The sequence below is a fragment of the Tenrec ecaudatus genome, chromosome 1, assembly GCF_050624435.1.
Source record: "Tenrec ecaudatus isolate mTenEca1 chromosome 1, mTenEca1.hap1, whole genome shotgun sequence".
Classification (NCBI taxonomy): Eukaryota; Metazoa; Chordata; class Mammalia; order Afrosoricida; family Tenrecidae; genus Tenrec; species Tenrec ecaudatus.
In genome coordinates, this window is record NC_134530.1 from 154,640,037 (window position 1) to 154,655,016 (window position 14,980).

Sequence of the window (14,980 nt, forward strand, 5' to 3'; positions counted from 1 at the left end):
CCACTCCTATTTCTTCATTGTGTTGTTGTTATTAGGTGTCATGGAGTAGTTTCTGCCTCATAGTAATCCGATGGACAACAGAACAAACCACTGCCTGGTCCTTCAGCATCCTCACATTGTCCTTATATTTGAACCTGTTGTTGCAGCCACTGTCCATCCATCTTGACAAGGGCCTTCTGCTTTTTCGCTAGCCCTCTACTTTACCAATCATGATGTCCTCTTCCAGAGATTAGTTTCTCCTGACAATATGCTCAAAGTATGTGAGAGAAAAACTCCCCATCCTTAACTCTAAGGAACATTCTACTGTTCTTCTTCCAAGACAATTTTATCTTTATTTTTTGCCCTTTTCGCAGCCCTTGCTTCCTCAATATAACTCAAATGTATCATTTTTCTTCAGTCTTCCTTATTCAATATCCAACATTCATGTGCATATGAGGAGATATAAAATACCATGGCTTGGATCGGGCATGCTTTAGTACACAAAGTGATATTCTTGCTTTTCAACACTTAAAATACATCTTGTGTAACATATTTACCCAATGCAACAATTCCTTCAATCTCTTGATTTTTGCTTCCCTGAGCATCGTTTGTGGATCCAAGCAAGACAAAAATCCATGACAACTTCAATCTTTGCTTTGCTTTGTTTACCATAATGCTGCTTATTGGTCCAGTTGCGAAGATTTTCGTCTTCTTTTCATTATGTTGTAACCCATACCGAAGGGTGCAATTCTTGAACTTCATCAACAAGGGCTTCAAGAACTATTGACTTTCAGCAAGCAAGGTTAAAAAGCTTTTCCTCCAATCCTGGTGCCTCACTCTTCTTCATGAAATCCAACTTCTCTGATTACTTGCTTGCATACTGATGAACTTCTTCCCCAATTTCAGACCATGCAGAAATCCCTTGTTCTTTTCCTCTAACTGCCTCTTGACCCGTGTATAAGTTCTCCATGAGCATGGTGAAGTGTCCTGGAATTCCCACTCTTCTCAAAGTTCTCCATAGGCTGGTTAGAGCCACACAGTTTAATGCCTTGGCTTAATCAGTGAAATACAAGTAAACACATTTCTGGTATTCACTGTTTTTAGCGAAGATCCATCTGACATCACTGATATTCTTTGTTGCACATCCACTTCTGAATCTGACCTGAAACTCTGGCAGCTCCCTGTCAATGTTGATGGATGATCTTCAGCAAAATTCTATTTGCATGTGATATTGATGACATTGTTCTAGAGTCTGAGAATTCCGTTGAGTCACATTTCTTTGGATTGGTAAAAATATGAATCTCTTCCAGTCAGTTGGCCAGGTAGCTGCCTTCCAAATATTCTAGCATAGATTACCTGGAATATTTCCAGTGATTCATCAGCTTGTTAAACATTTCAATTGGTATCCCATCAAGTCCTGGAGTATTGTTTTTGGCTACTCCTTTCCATGAAACTTAAACTTCATCAATCATTATCATTGGTTCTTGCTCATATACTACCTTCTGAATGATGGAATGTTGACTAATTATTTGGTGTACAATGACTTTGTAGATTCTTTCACTCTTCCTCCTATACTTTCTTCATAGCACAAACGAATCTCAGACCTCATTTTATGCATTGATTCTCTTCTTGATTTTCACCCTAACCTAGTATGAGGAATCTGGGAGCCTCAAATTGTTTGTGTTAGTCACTAACATGTACCCTAAGAAAATATTCAATAAATAAATTGTTGGGTCCGTGAATAATTAAGCATAGAATGCATTACATAAGTGTTAATGTTGAAACAATACAAAAATTAGATGATGGGAAAATATAGATCCTTCATTTGTTGTTGCATCCCAACCTTCTCAAAATTAATGGCTGAAAAAAGCAAAATTTTTCCTTTTTTGCTCATGAAAATATAATTTGGGTAGGAAAGACACTGAAAGATCAGAAATTCTAACTCACTAACCCATCCTTGGGGGAACGATGAGGCAATTTGCTCCCTTAAAGATCCACAAACCAAATTCACTGGCATCGCATCAATGCTACCTTATAACAACTCACTGAGGGTTTCTGAGACTGTAACTGTTTACAGGACTAGAAAGCCCAGTCTTTCTCCCACAGAGCTGTGGGTGGTTTCAAACTGCAAACCGTGTAGATTTCAGCCAAACACATAATCACTACACCACTGAAGATTGTGCTTAGAGACTGTAAGGAGCAATTATACTCTGTCCTATGGTGTCAACATGAAAATCATTTCCACGTTGGTGTTGGCGTATGTTGGATACATTAGCAGGACTAGCCAATTTTTCTTCCAAACATGGTCACCTACACTGGTTCACATGGAGGCTGGAGAGTCCAAGTTTGTGCACTCATATGATTGATAAGTCATTGTTGGCTGTCATCTGTGAGTTCAGCTTGCCTGTGGGCTTCTACCTCTCATCCTCCTTACATGGGTCTTTCCACAACTGGCTTTCTCATGTCATGGTGGCTTCCAAGAACAAACATTGCAAGTGACAGGAAGTAGAAGCATACTTCCACAGTTTTATATTGTTTAAGCAGTCACAGGGACCAGAAATAATGCAAGCTAATACAGACCCTCCTTAGTGATTGGGAGTTTAAAGCCCTTTTTGACAACCACCACAGAAGATGTCTTTTAGGTAGTTTCCATTATCCTGGGATTTATCATGTGATTTGTTCTTGGTGTGCACCAAGAACTTATATAGATCTTATATAGATCTATTTTTAATTTGACAAACACTATAAACTAGGCACCTTTCTTTGACATTTAAGAAGAGAACGTCACTTTATCATTGTAACAACTTCAAAATCTAAGTTATATTCTACTCAAATGACTATTTGCACAGCCATTCAGGATAAAGCCAGGGTTTAAACCTGCTCTAGTTGCTCACATTGCTAAATGAAAGATCACAAGATGAGGTTTTCTGCTTCTGTAAAGATTTTGAGCAGTGGTTCTCAACCTTCTTAATGCCGCAACCCTTTAATTCAGTTCCTCATGTTGTGGTGACCCCCAAACCAGAAAATTATTTCCGTTGCTACTTCATAACTGCAATTTTGCTACTGCTATGAATCATAATGCAAATATCTGAAAAGCAGGATGTGTTTTCATTGTTACAAATCAAACATAACCACAGCTGAATATAAAAAGACCGATCAGCATTCAGATTAAGTTTCCATGTACAGATATATTTTTGCAGTAGTTGATGATTTTACAGTACATGATTTTACATTTACCCAGTAATTATAATTCATGAAGTGTTGTTTTATCTCCAATATTGCTGCTTTCAACACAGTAGCTGCTTTTAACAGAGTAGCTGCTTTCAACACAGCAGCTGCTTTCTATACAGTAGTTGCTTCCTACGCATGTGTGACTGGTTCTCATAAGTACCTTATGGCGCCAACCCTGTCACATGTGCCTGTATTTGTATGGGGTGTATGTGATGGGGTTGGCTTGATGATGTCATCATGTCGGGTACTCATATATGGGTGTATCTGCATGTGGGTGGACCAGCCTGAAGACAGATAGATGAGCGGTGTCTCAGTTTCCAGGACCATTGGAAATATGTGTTTTCTGATGGTCTTAGGTGACCCCTTTGAAAGGGTCGTTCATTCCCCCAAAGGGGTCATGACCCACAGGTTGAGAACATCTGATTTAGAGCCTTGGAAACTCATAGAGGCAATTATACTCTGTCCTGTAGAGTTGGTATGAGTTGGAATCTACTTGATGGCATTGAGGTTTTGTTGTTGTTGTTTTGTTTTGTTTTCTGTTATGATCCAGAACATGAGCCATATGCACAGTGTTTGGCTGCCTCTTCTTCAATTCCTCTAGTAATTGTATTAGGTAAGTACTTTTATTTCTCCTTTTTATAGAAGAAAATGTCTTAATGCACCATGTCACCATCCCTACTCTGTCTTCAGGGTTCTACTATCCAACACTGAGCACTTACATGGACCCTGCACTGTGTCAGTATTTTGTGTTTTTTCCAATCTGCATAGACACTTTGCAAGGTACATACATCAAAATGAGAATCAAATGTTGAACAATTTTCCCGAGGTCACATAGCTAGCAGACATAGGAGTTAGAATTCAAACGCAGGTCTATGCAGCTTCAAAACCAGGTTTCTTTCCCCTACATTGCCTTTATTCTCAGGGGAGCACTAGGAGAAAGGAAAGGAGACATTGACACGAGGAGATAATGTCTTCCCTTTTATACTGGGGGTCCTGGTTAGCCTCTAAGAAAGTTGGAGCAGAGATGCATCCAGTGACAAGTAATCTGCAGGGTTTTTTAAGCTTCCATTAAGCCGAAAGTAAAGGCCATTTACTTTTGTACATTCCAGTTCCTTGTTTTGCTCTCTCCCTTAGAGTAATGGTTTTATTTTACTTTCCCTGCCCTGGAGCCAGACCTGTTATTTTCATTGCAGCCACCATTGTCAACCTAAGTGATAGAGGAGGAATCTTATGTGATGAAAGTCAACATCTACCAAGGGACCTCTTGTGGTTTAGCCAATTAATTGTTGGCCTTTGGGGAAGAGGTGGAACAGAAGAAGAGTAAGGAACAAAGGAAGATATGAACGAAAAAGAATCCAACTAATCTCCCAAATCTGTCATAGCGCCTCTTAGCTTTTCCTATGAAGATGTCCCCTGTGGCCCATTTAGAGCCATTTACCAACCTCCTTTCAGATTTCTTTGATTTTAACATCTGCTTTCCTCTTTCTTTCCAGCGCGGTCCTCTGCTTCCTGGATGCATGGCAGTCAGCCTTTGATCTCGGGGCCTCTGCTTAGTTACATGCTGCTGTAAGTTATCCGCCTCCTCAAACTAATTCTAGGCAATGATGAAATCTATATCCCTTCCTTCCTCACTCTCTTTATCACAAGCTTCCATTCAGTATGTCACAAGTCAGAGCAGCTCACCTGCCCATGGGGACTCAGCCCTCAATGATGTTTTCTAAAGAACAGGATTTTGGGGCTATACATAATCTTAGACCTATTATGTTAATCCTATAAATCATCAAAAAAGGCCAGAGAGGATTCAACAAATCGAGCTTATCACCAAGTAAGAAGTTTAGCATAAATGTCAAGCTTTTTAGGTTAGGTAGGGTAGAACTCTGGGTTAGTTACATCATCAACATCACTATCCTTACTTGATTTTCGTCTATTTTAAACTTGCTATGATTCTGTTCTAAGTGTTGGAAACGCTAGAAAATATATTAAAAACAAGGAAGGTTACCGTGAATTAGGGAAAAGGCTAAATTTCAAAGGTCTGAAAGAACATATTTGCTTTTCATCCAATAATAAGACTTATAAAAACTATTCTCACTATGTTCCTGAGCAGATGACACAACCTTGCTTACCAAAAACAAAGATGACTTGAAACTCTTACTAATGAGGAATCGAAGAATGCAGGTTTTCATTTGGATTATAACTAAATATAAAGAAACAGGAATCTTCACAACTGAACCATTAAAGACCTAAGTCAGGGTATTTTCATTCACCTCAGATATATATATGACAACTGGACAATGAAAAAGAAAGAGTAGAGTAGGATTGATGCATTTGAATTATAGTTTTAGTGAAGTATATTCAAATCACCAGGAACTGCAAGAACTTCTTGGAAGAAGTATAGCCAGGATGCTCTCAGGTATTTTGTGTATGTTTTTAGGATGGAGGAGATCTGGGAGTATAGTGGCTTACACATTGAATTGCTCATCAAAAGATTAGTAGTTCAAGTCCAACAGATGTTCTTCAGAAAGAAGATCAGGCTATCTGCCCCTGTAAAGATTTACAGACTCAGATATCGAACAGGACAGATCCAACTGTCGAATAAATTTGCCACGAGTCAGAATTGACTTGGTTGCACTCAGTTGAGGGTTTTGTGAGGATGGACAAGTCCCTGGAATAGGACTTTACATTTGGTAAAGTGGAAGATTGGCCCAAAAAGAGGGAAACCCTCCATGGGATGGGTTAACTCACTGGCTACAGCGGTGAGCTCAAACACAACACTTATGAGGGTGCACAAGACAAGGCAAGGTTTCATTTTACTGCACACGGAGCTGCTATGAGTTGGAACCAACTAAATGACACCTAATAACAGAAGTGAGATGCTCCTGAGGAGCCGTTCACGATGACTACATGATGAAAATGGATAGAGAATTTTGAAATGTAATTATGCCATATTTTAAATCATTTTATTGGGGCTCATACAATTCTTATCACAATCCATCCATCCATCCATTATGTTAACATATGTACATTTGTTGCCATCATCATTCTCAAAACATTTGCCTTTTACTTGAGCCCTTAATATCTGCTGCTCATTTTTCCCCTCCCTCCCCACTCCCCCCTACCTCAAGAACCCTTCATCATTCATAAATTATTATTATTTTGTCATATATTACACTGTCTGACATCTCCCCCTGCCTTCTTCTCTGCTGTCCCTCCACCAGGGAGGAGGCTATAGATAGATTCTTGTAATCAGTTCCCCCTTTCTACCCCACATTCTCTCCACCCTCCAGGCATCGCTACTCTCACCACTGGTCCTGAAGGAGTCATCTGTCCTGGATTCCCTGTGTTTCCAGTTGCTTTCTGTACCAATGTATATCCTCTGGTCTAGCCAGATTTGTAAGGTAGAATTGAGATCATGATAGTGGTGGGGTGGGGTGGGGGGGGAGTGGAAGTTAAAAACTAGAGGAAAGTTATATGTTTCATCATTGCCACCCTGCACCCTGACTGGTTCATCTCCTCCCCACAACCCTTCAGTAAGGGGTATCCAGTTGGCTACCATTGGGCTTTGAGTCTCCACTCTGCACTCACCCACATTTTCAATGATATGATTTTTTGTTCCTTGATGCTTGATACCTGATCCCTTTGATAGCTCGTGGTCACACAGGCTGGTGTGTTTCTTCCATGTGGGCTTTGTTGCTTCTGAACTAGATGGCCACTTATTTATCTTCAAGCCTTTAAGACCCAGATGCTATACCTTTTGATAGCTTGGCACCATCAGCTTTCTTCACCACATTTGCTTATGCACACGTTTGTCTTCATTGATCGTATCAGGGAGGTGGGCACCCATTGATATGACTTTTTGTTCTTTGATGTCTGATAACTGGTCCCTTCTGCACCTCGTGGTCAGCCTATGCCATTCTTTAGAGCATTTTAAGACCAGTTTTAATATTTCCAAGTGATAGCTTTATAATATAACATTCTGTACTCAACATTTCTTTTTCAGTAAAAGTGAAGACCAGGGTGACTATTGCACTATTTCCTTGGGAAAAAATCATAAATTCTGAATGATAATTATTTTTATTATATCACTTTTATTCATGTCCTCTTGGAAAACTCATCCAATACAAACCATTTCTTCTAATGAATAATTCTTATATTTTAAAATTATTCTTTATTATAAGAGTGACAAGGAAATCATTTCCTCTTATTGCTAACTCTTTATATTGGAGTGCATTTTTTCCTGCAGCTTATGCTTTTTCCATGGCCAGAATACACCACCAATTCTATTGAGTAACAGACTGTCTCTGTGGCATTCCCCACCTCCTAGCTGATATAACAATGTATGGAAATAGTCAGTGTACTATAAGACTATGTTATACAACTAGAATTTTAAACATCTCACTTTTGAATGATTCACTATTTATGGGTTGTTGTTCATATACTACCTTCTTTTTAGCTCATTAAGAATAAATACTATTACCTGATCACTTTCAAAGGGAGCCACAGGAAAGACATGAGAACTTCTTCTGGATATACAATGATTTCTTAGTAACAAAGAAGATGAAACAGACACATACAAAAGTATTGTATAAAATGTAGATAATAGCATTACTTTGGCTGAAATACTCAAAATACAAAAAGATCTTGGACCTGAGGAAAATAGACTTGTGGTTTTAGGTGCCATCGATTGACCTTCTGCACAATGGAACAGAATCCTGCCCAGTTTTGCACCATCCTCACAGCGGCTCCTGTGCCTGAGCCCCTTGATGCAGCCACTGTGTCGCCCCATCTTGTCAAGGACCTTCCTCCTTTTCACTGCCCTTCCACTCTGCTTCTCCAGGGACTGGTCTCTCCTGACAAGATCTGTGTCCAAAGCATATAAAATGAAGTCTTGCCATTCTTGCCTGCAAGGAGCACACTGGCCACACTTCTTCCAAGACAAATCTGTTTTCTCTTTTAGGAGGCCATGAGACTTTCAATATCCTTCTGCAGCAGCACAGTTCAAATGCATATGATTCTTCATGGTTTTCCTTATTCGATGCCCAGCTTTCACACACATATGATGCAATAGAGAATAGCATGGCATGTTTCAGGTGCACCTTATTCCTCAAAGTAGCATCCTTGCTCTTCAATACCCTGAGGAGGTCTTGTGTAACAGATTTGCCCATGCAATGTGTCTTTTGATCTTTTGACTGCTGCCTTCATTAGAATTGATTGTGAATCCAAGCATGACAAAATCCTTAACAATTTCAACCTTTTCTCCATTTATCAAGATGTACTGGTCCAGCTGTGAGGATTTGGGTCTTCTTTCAATTGAGTTGTAATTCATACTGAAGGCTGCAATCCTTGATCTTCATCAGAAAATGCTTCAAGTTCTCACTTTCAACAAGCAAGGGTGTGTCTTCTGCATACAGCAGATTAATAAGCCTTCACATTGGATGCTACATTCTTCATATAATCCAGCTTCTGTGATATGCAAGTTACAAATGAGCACAATGAAATGTTCTGGGATTTCCATTCTTCTCAAGGTTATCCACAGTTTATTACGGTCCACACAGTCAAATGCCTTTGCGTAGTCAATGCAATATAACTCAACATCTTTCTGGTATTCTCTGCTTTGAGTCAAGATGTCTGACATCGACAATGGTATCCCTTGTTCCTCGTCCTCTTCTGAATCTTCCCTGAACTTTTGTCAATGTCCTGCTGCAACTCTTGTTGGGTGATTTTAAGCAAAATTTTACTTGCATATAATATCAGTGATATCCTTCTATAGATTGAGCATTGTGTTGGGTCATCTTTATTTGGAATGAGCCCAGATATGAATCTATTCCAGTCAGTTTTTCAAGTAGCTGTCTTCGCAAGTTTCCTGGCACAGACCAGTGAGTACTTCTAGTGCTTCTTTAGCTTTCTGGCCCATTTTGATTGGCATTCTACCAATTCCTGGAGCCTTGGTTGTGGCTAATGCATTCAATGCCATTTGAACTTCTTCCTGCAGCACCATTGATTTTGCTCATATGCTGTCTCCTGAAATGGTGGGATGTCAACTAGTTGTTTTGGGTATTCGTTCCATTTTCATTGGATGCCCCCTGTTTAAAAAATAGACCTAGACCACTTATTTTAAAACCTTTTGGTGATTTATAAAGGAGGAGTTGCAGGCTAGGCACTGAGCTGCTAACTGCAAGTTGACAGTTCAACCCACCAGCAACTCTGACGGAAAAGGCTGATGCAGACTGTCCCTGTAAAGATTACCGTCTTGGAAACGCTATGTCGGATTTTGCTAGGAGTTGAAGTCGACAGTGGGTTAGTTTAATGTGTGGCTGTGCTCTAGAAGTAGAAGAATTCAGGGAGGAAAAGGGTGAGGCAAGAGAGTTGGCAGTGACATCTGTACGGAGCTCCTTGGATTTTGACAGGTGTGGACGGATGAGGCCAGCAGAGAGAAGGAAAGTGTCTCTTCACGTCAGTGGCGATTAGTGCTTGCCCAGCACTGTCTTCTTCCCCCTGGAAGATGCTTTCAGGAAGTACTTTGAAGCAAAGGGCTGACTTTTCTAAGCCTGGGGAGACTGTTCTCACCTAGCCCAGGCAGGGGTTCAACCTTACTGACTCCATCATGTGTTGTCTTTGAGCCTCATCTCTCTTCATGAATCCTCAGAAAGAACTGTCAGTGGGGCATTCCAAGAGATAAAAAATGATCCTTTTCCTGGGGACTAGATTACTCACCTGGAAAAAGCAAGCATACTTGCTTCCTGCAGGCATTTGTCAATGGCCAAAGATCTCTTGCTCTCCAGAGTGGGGAAGAGCCTGCTGCCCTTCACCACTGGGTTCCTAGAGTTCTGGGATTCAGCTGAGACTCGGGCATTATTGCGGTCTCTGTTCTTCCCTTTGACCATAACCTGGCAATGTCTGCTCTCTTAGTACTCCTGCATCTGTGCACAACTCTCCTTAAGGGAGGAGCCAACTCTCTGAGACAAACATTTCTCAACTTTTCCTGCTGCCTTCAATGAACTAATAAAACCAACAGCTGCTGTTTACACAGCCCTTACCTTCCAGGGAGCTCAGAGCAGTTTCTAGCGACAGCCTGTAATCCACCCTCAACCTCTGGGTGGTAGCAGGCATTAACATCATCCCCCTGAATACATAGAAGAGTGAGTCAAGGAACCTGTAATGGTTCATTAACTAGCTACCCCCCACCTTTTTTCAACTATATCACTCTGCTGCAAGGTATTTACACATATATAACTCAGTTCTCAGACTTCTCAAGTGGTGAGAATTACCTAGATCACTTATTAAACTAACAGTTTGCTTGACCCTTGTGCTGGACTGGACTTTCTGAGTCAGTATTTCTGTGTTGTGGCCCAGAAATCTATATGTTTAATAAGCACTCCAGTTAATTTTGTCCCTTTGCATTGAAGTATAGGAAAGTGTGAGAAACATTACTTAGTTATTATAATTCTCACAATTACTCTGTGGACATTATTGTGCATGTTTATTTAAAATACTTCTGAAAAACAGTCGGTAATAAGCCATGGAACACAGCTTTACTCTGGCTCACATGGAGTTGTCATGATTCTGAGCTGACTTAACACCCACTGACTTCTGGTTTTATTTTAAAAGAAACGTATGATCAGCATGCCAATATTACAGTCCCAGATATGAAACCTCAATTTAATTCAACTACAACTCCAAAGATAAGAACTGCCCGTTGATAAATGCTCATTGATCAATTTCTTGTATTTCCTGGTATTTCACAGTCACACTTTCTCACTTACCTAATTAAAGCCAAAGCTATTCATCTGGGCGTTGAACTACATACATCATTTCTGCAGAGATTTGTGCCATATATTAGCCTCATGAGGACACCTCATTAGAATGTGCTCAAAATAACCCCAATCTCTTTACCTAAAGGCATGACCTCTCATTGGTAAGCTTAAGCTCATCCGTTGAACCCCCTGGTTCTCTCCACTCCCTTTGCCCCATCTTCATTCCATTAGTGTTACTCGTTTCTTCTCATTCTTCTTCCCCTTCCCCCTCCATCTCCCTGTCCTTCTTTGTCTCCCTTACTCTCTGTTTCCCTCTTCCTTTTATTCCCCCACACCATTTTACTGGAAGTTAATTCAGATACCATATAATTCAGTCACATCAAGCTGCGTTGTACAATTGCTACAGCGATCAGTTTCAAAGCATTCTCTTTCTTCTCACACTCCTTGGACTCCTTGATCTACTTGCTGTCTCTGTAGGTGCCAGGTGACCACTAATAAAAATCTCACCGTTTCCTTTGGGTTGATGGCTCTGACTCATGGTGACTCTGGGTGCTAAGAAGAACTGCCCCTATAGCTCCCAAGGCTGTGGGTTTTGCGTAGAAGCAGGTCCCCAGGCCTCTCTTCTGAGGCACATATGAATGGGTTCAAATCACCAACCTCTCAGTTAGTAACTGGAGCCCATAACTGATTGTGCCGCCCAAGGACTCCTGATACAGACCCACAATTCCAACCATAGCTCCGAAGTTCTACCTTTAAGGTCTCCGGCAGAATCCTTGCCACCCTGACTCTCAAGAAAGAGTGTTAGGGATCTCCTATAAAATTAAATATCATATTCAACAGAAGACTATTTAAAAAGTGAAAAGAGAAACTGCAAATTAGGGAAATTATTTCGCAATAAAATATACAATAATACAATGTTGTTTTCATTTTATTCAGCTTCAACCTAAACTGATATGTGAGCAATGATGGTCTGTTCTCAGTCAGCCCCTGGCATCATTTTAGCTACTAATATTGAGTTTTCCCATTGTCTCATGCCCTATAAGCAAATAAAACTCCCAAAGGCTTCATTCGATCCACATTCAGTATGGTCGAGTCTACTTTGGAAAGGCAGCTCTTCCTAAGTCATATTTTGATTGCCTTCTGACCTAAGGGGCTCGTATTCTGGCACTATCTTAAATGATGCTCTGCTTCTATTCATAAGGTTTTCAATATCTGACAATTTCAATTCTGTCTATGTGTTAGGGTGGACTAGAAAAAGAAATTTATAGACACTTAAATATGTGTAAGAAAGAACTTTATATAAAAGATCAATTGAACATTAAGAAAACATTCCAGCCTAGTCCAGATCAAGTCCATAAGTCTGATATTAGCCTATATGTCCGATACCAATCTATAAAGTCCTCTTCAGACTCATGAAACATATGCAATGGTGCCAAATGCAGGATGTTCAGGCCAGTGGGTGGGAAAGTCTTGTGGATCCACTGGTGTTGTAAGCATCTCAGCCCTCGTAAGAATCTCCATATGGCTCCTTCAGCCTCACTGGGTTGGACTTGATTGACCTGCTAAACTCCACCCCTTCACTGTTAATCCTCTCAAATTGACAAATGATTATATAACTACCACAGTCTATAAGGTTTCCAGTGGCTAATTCCTTAGGAGTGGAAATTGTTTCTCTAAGTTTTTGTTTTCCCATGTAGGGCTTTATCCATACAAACGTTTTGTAAGAAACATAGTCCATTGAGAGTATTGCAAAATTATAAAATATACTGTTGTCCTTGTCTGTTCTTAGTCTGGAAACTCTGCTGAAACCCGTTTACTGTTGGTGACACTGCTAGAATTTTAAATACTGGTGACAGCGCAGCCAGCATCACAGTAATATACAAGTCACCGCAGTATGACAAACTGACAAATAAGCAGTTAAGAGGTTAGATTATGAAGTTAGAAACCCAAATTCATGGTGAAAATTCGATGGAAGGCTTCCTCTCTTTGATAATTCTGCTTGAAGGTCCCGCTCTGCTTTCAAAATCTGTGGGCCCCAAGCCACTTGGAGATTCCATGTATCTTGGCATCAGTTTTCCACTGGTCTGAAGAGTGCACTCAGTGCAGGGACCCCAGGTCCAAAGAATGCACTCTGCTTCTAGTTCTTGAGTTGGTTCCAATAAGGTCCTGCTTTCTCTGCCTGCTGCACTCTCCTTTCATCGCTGATGAGAGGAAAGGTCATGAAGATAACCCAAAGGAAACGCCTCTTCCATCAGATTAGGACTGTGACCAGATCGAAGATGTTCCACCACACCTTAATCCCCTTGCAACTAATCACATCACGGAGGAGGATTACATCAATACATAATCTCCAAATTACATCACCACATAACAGCCAAACCACTGAATTAAAACATATTTTATAGGAACACGATTCAAACCATGGCAGCAGTCATGTTTATTTTATCAGTAATGTTGCTTGAATCTAGGCTTTATTAGAAACAATCACAGCCATAACGATATGACTCAACTTCTCCAGCCTATTGCTCATGCAGCCCAGTTGAAAGTAATGTACAGATATGTTATACTGACCATACTAATAATAACATATACATAAGAAAAGGTCTACTGAAGAGAATGTAAATATTAATGGGACTGATGAATGACCATCAGGATAGTACCCAGAGATCTACTCTCAGTTCTACTAAGAATGAATGCATCTCTCACGACATCCCCAAGTCCTTTCTTCCGAGGGAAATTCAGCACCTTCAATGCCAAGTCAGGACTAAGCCTAACTGTTCTGTGGTACTAATAGTTACAGCACTATCAGTGTACCGTTTTACAACACCCCCCATGGGCTGTTTCTTAAAACATGTCTACATGTAAAAATCCTACAGGGGAAAACAAAAATCAGTGAAGAAATTCCTATGAGCCTAGCCATAAAAGTAGGAAAGCTTGGGATGGTTTTCCCTGGGTGAACAATTGGCCTTTTTGATTATTTTGTCCAAGTAGTTAGTTTGTAAATAGAATTAATTTAGATATTCTTCTGGGAAAATAGGTTAAATTGACATCATTTCTATTACTGCATTTTGAACCTAGATTAGCAACCTTGGGAAACTGGAACAATGTATATCTAAACTAAAAGTAAAAACAACCTAGTTAAGTAAGTCAGTGAATTTATTAGCAAATATGGGCAATATTTTTCCTGATTTTAAAAAGAGAGAAGGAGCTAGAAAGAGAGAGATTTGCATCAAAGTAATGGTTCACACAGCAGAAATAGGCAAGGCCAGTCTAGTTCTAAGCCTGTAGACCAGATGTTCGACTGAAGGCTTCCCCTGACTAGCATAGCTTCAGAGAAGCTGATGGACCCAAGCCAGGCAGGAACAGCACAGAGTATTTACTGCAGAGGCAACTGAATCTAAGGTAAGCACGTCAGTCATCGGACTGGAGAGGTGAATGAACCCAAGGTCTGGCAGGTTAGGTGGAAATTAAGATGGCAGGCCACTTAGGGCTCACAGAAACAGCAGGCCAGAGGACAGGGTGTGGATTCAAGTCCCAAGAACAGGAAGTTGATGAGTGAGAGAAAAGATCCAAACTCACCAAAGAGCAAGCAATCGTTTGCACATCTTCCCTTTCTGTAGGAAGTGGTCAAACTCCTGAGGAAACTTTCTTTCAATTGCATCGGGTCTGTGACCTGAGCAAGGGCTATGCACTCAGATCTAAGCTTCCTGTATCTGCTTGGCCACTCACAGCAGACCCCATGATGCAGCTGGTTACATGGTGGCAGAGCACATCACAGAGGATTCCTAGACCTGAACTACCGATTCACTGAGAATCCTCAAGATCTAATTGTCACAGTGCCTATTAATTCCTTTTTATGCTATTTTAATTATATTTGCCTGCTTCACAATTGTTCAATATATGTCTCAGAGTACTGAAAGCTTCAAAAAATTATATTTTAAACAAAAGAGATGAGCTCATTGCTCTCAACACTCAACTAGTTGTTTTTCAGATTAGGTAAATGCAAACAAAATCTCACC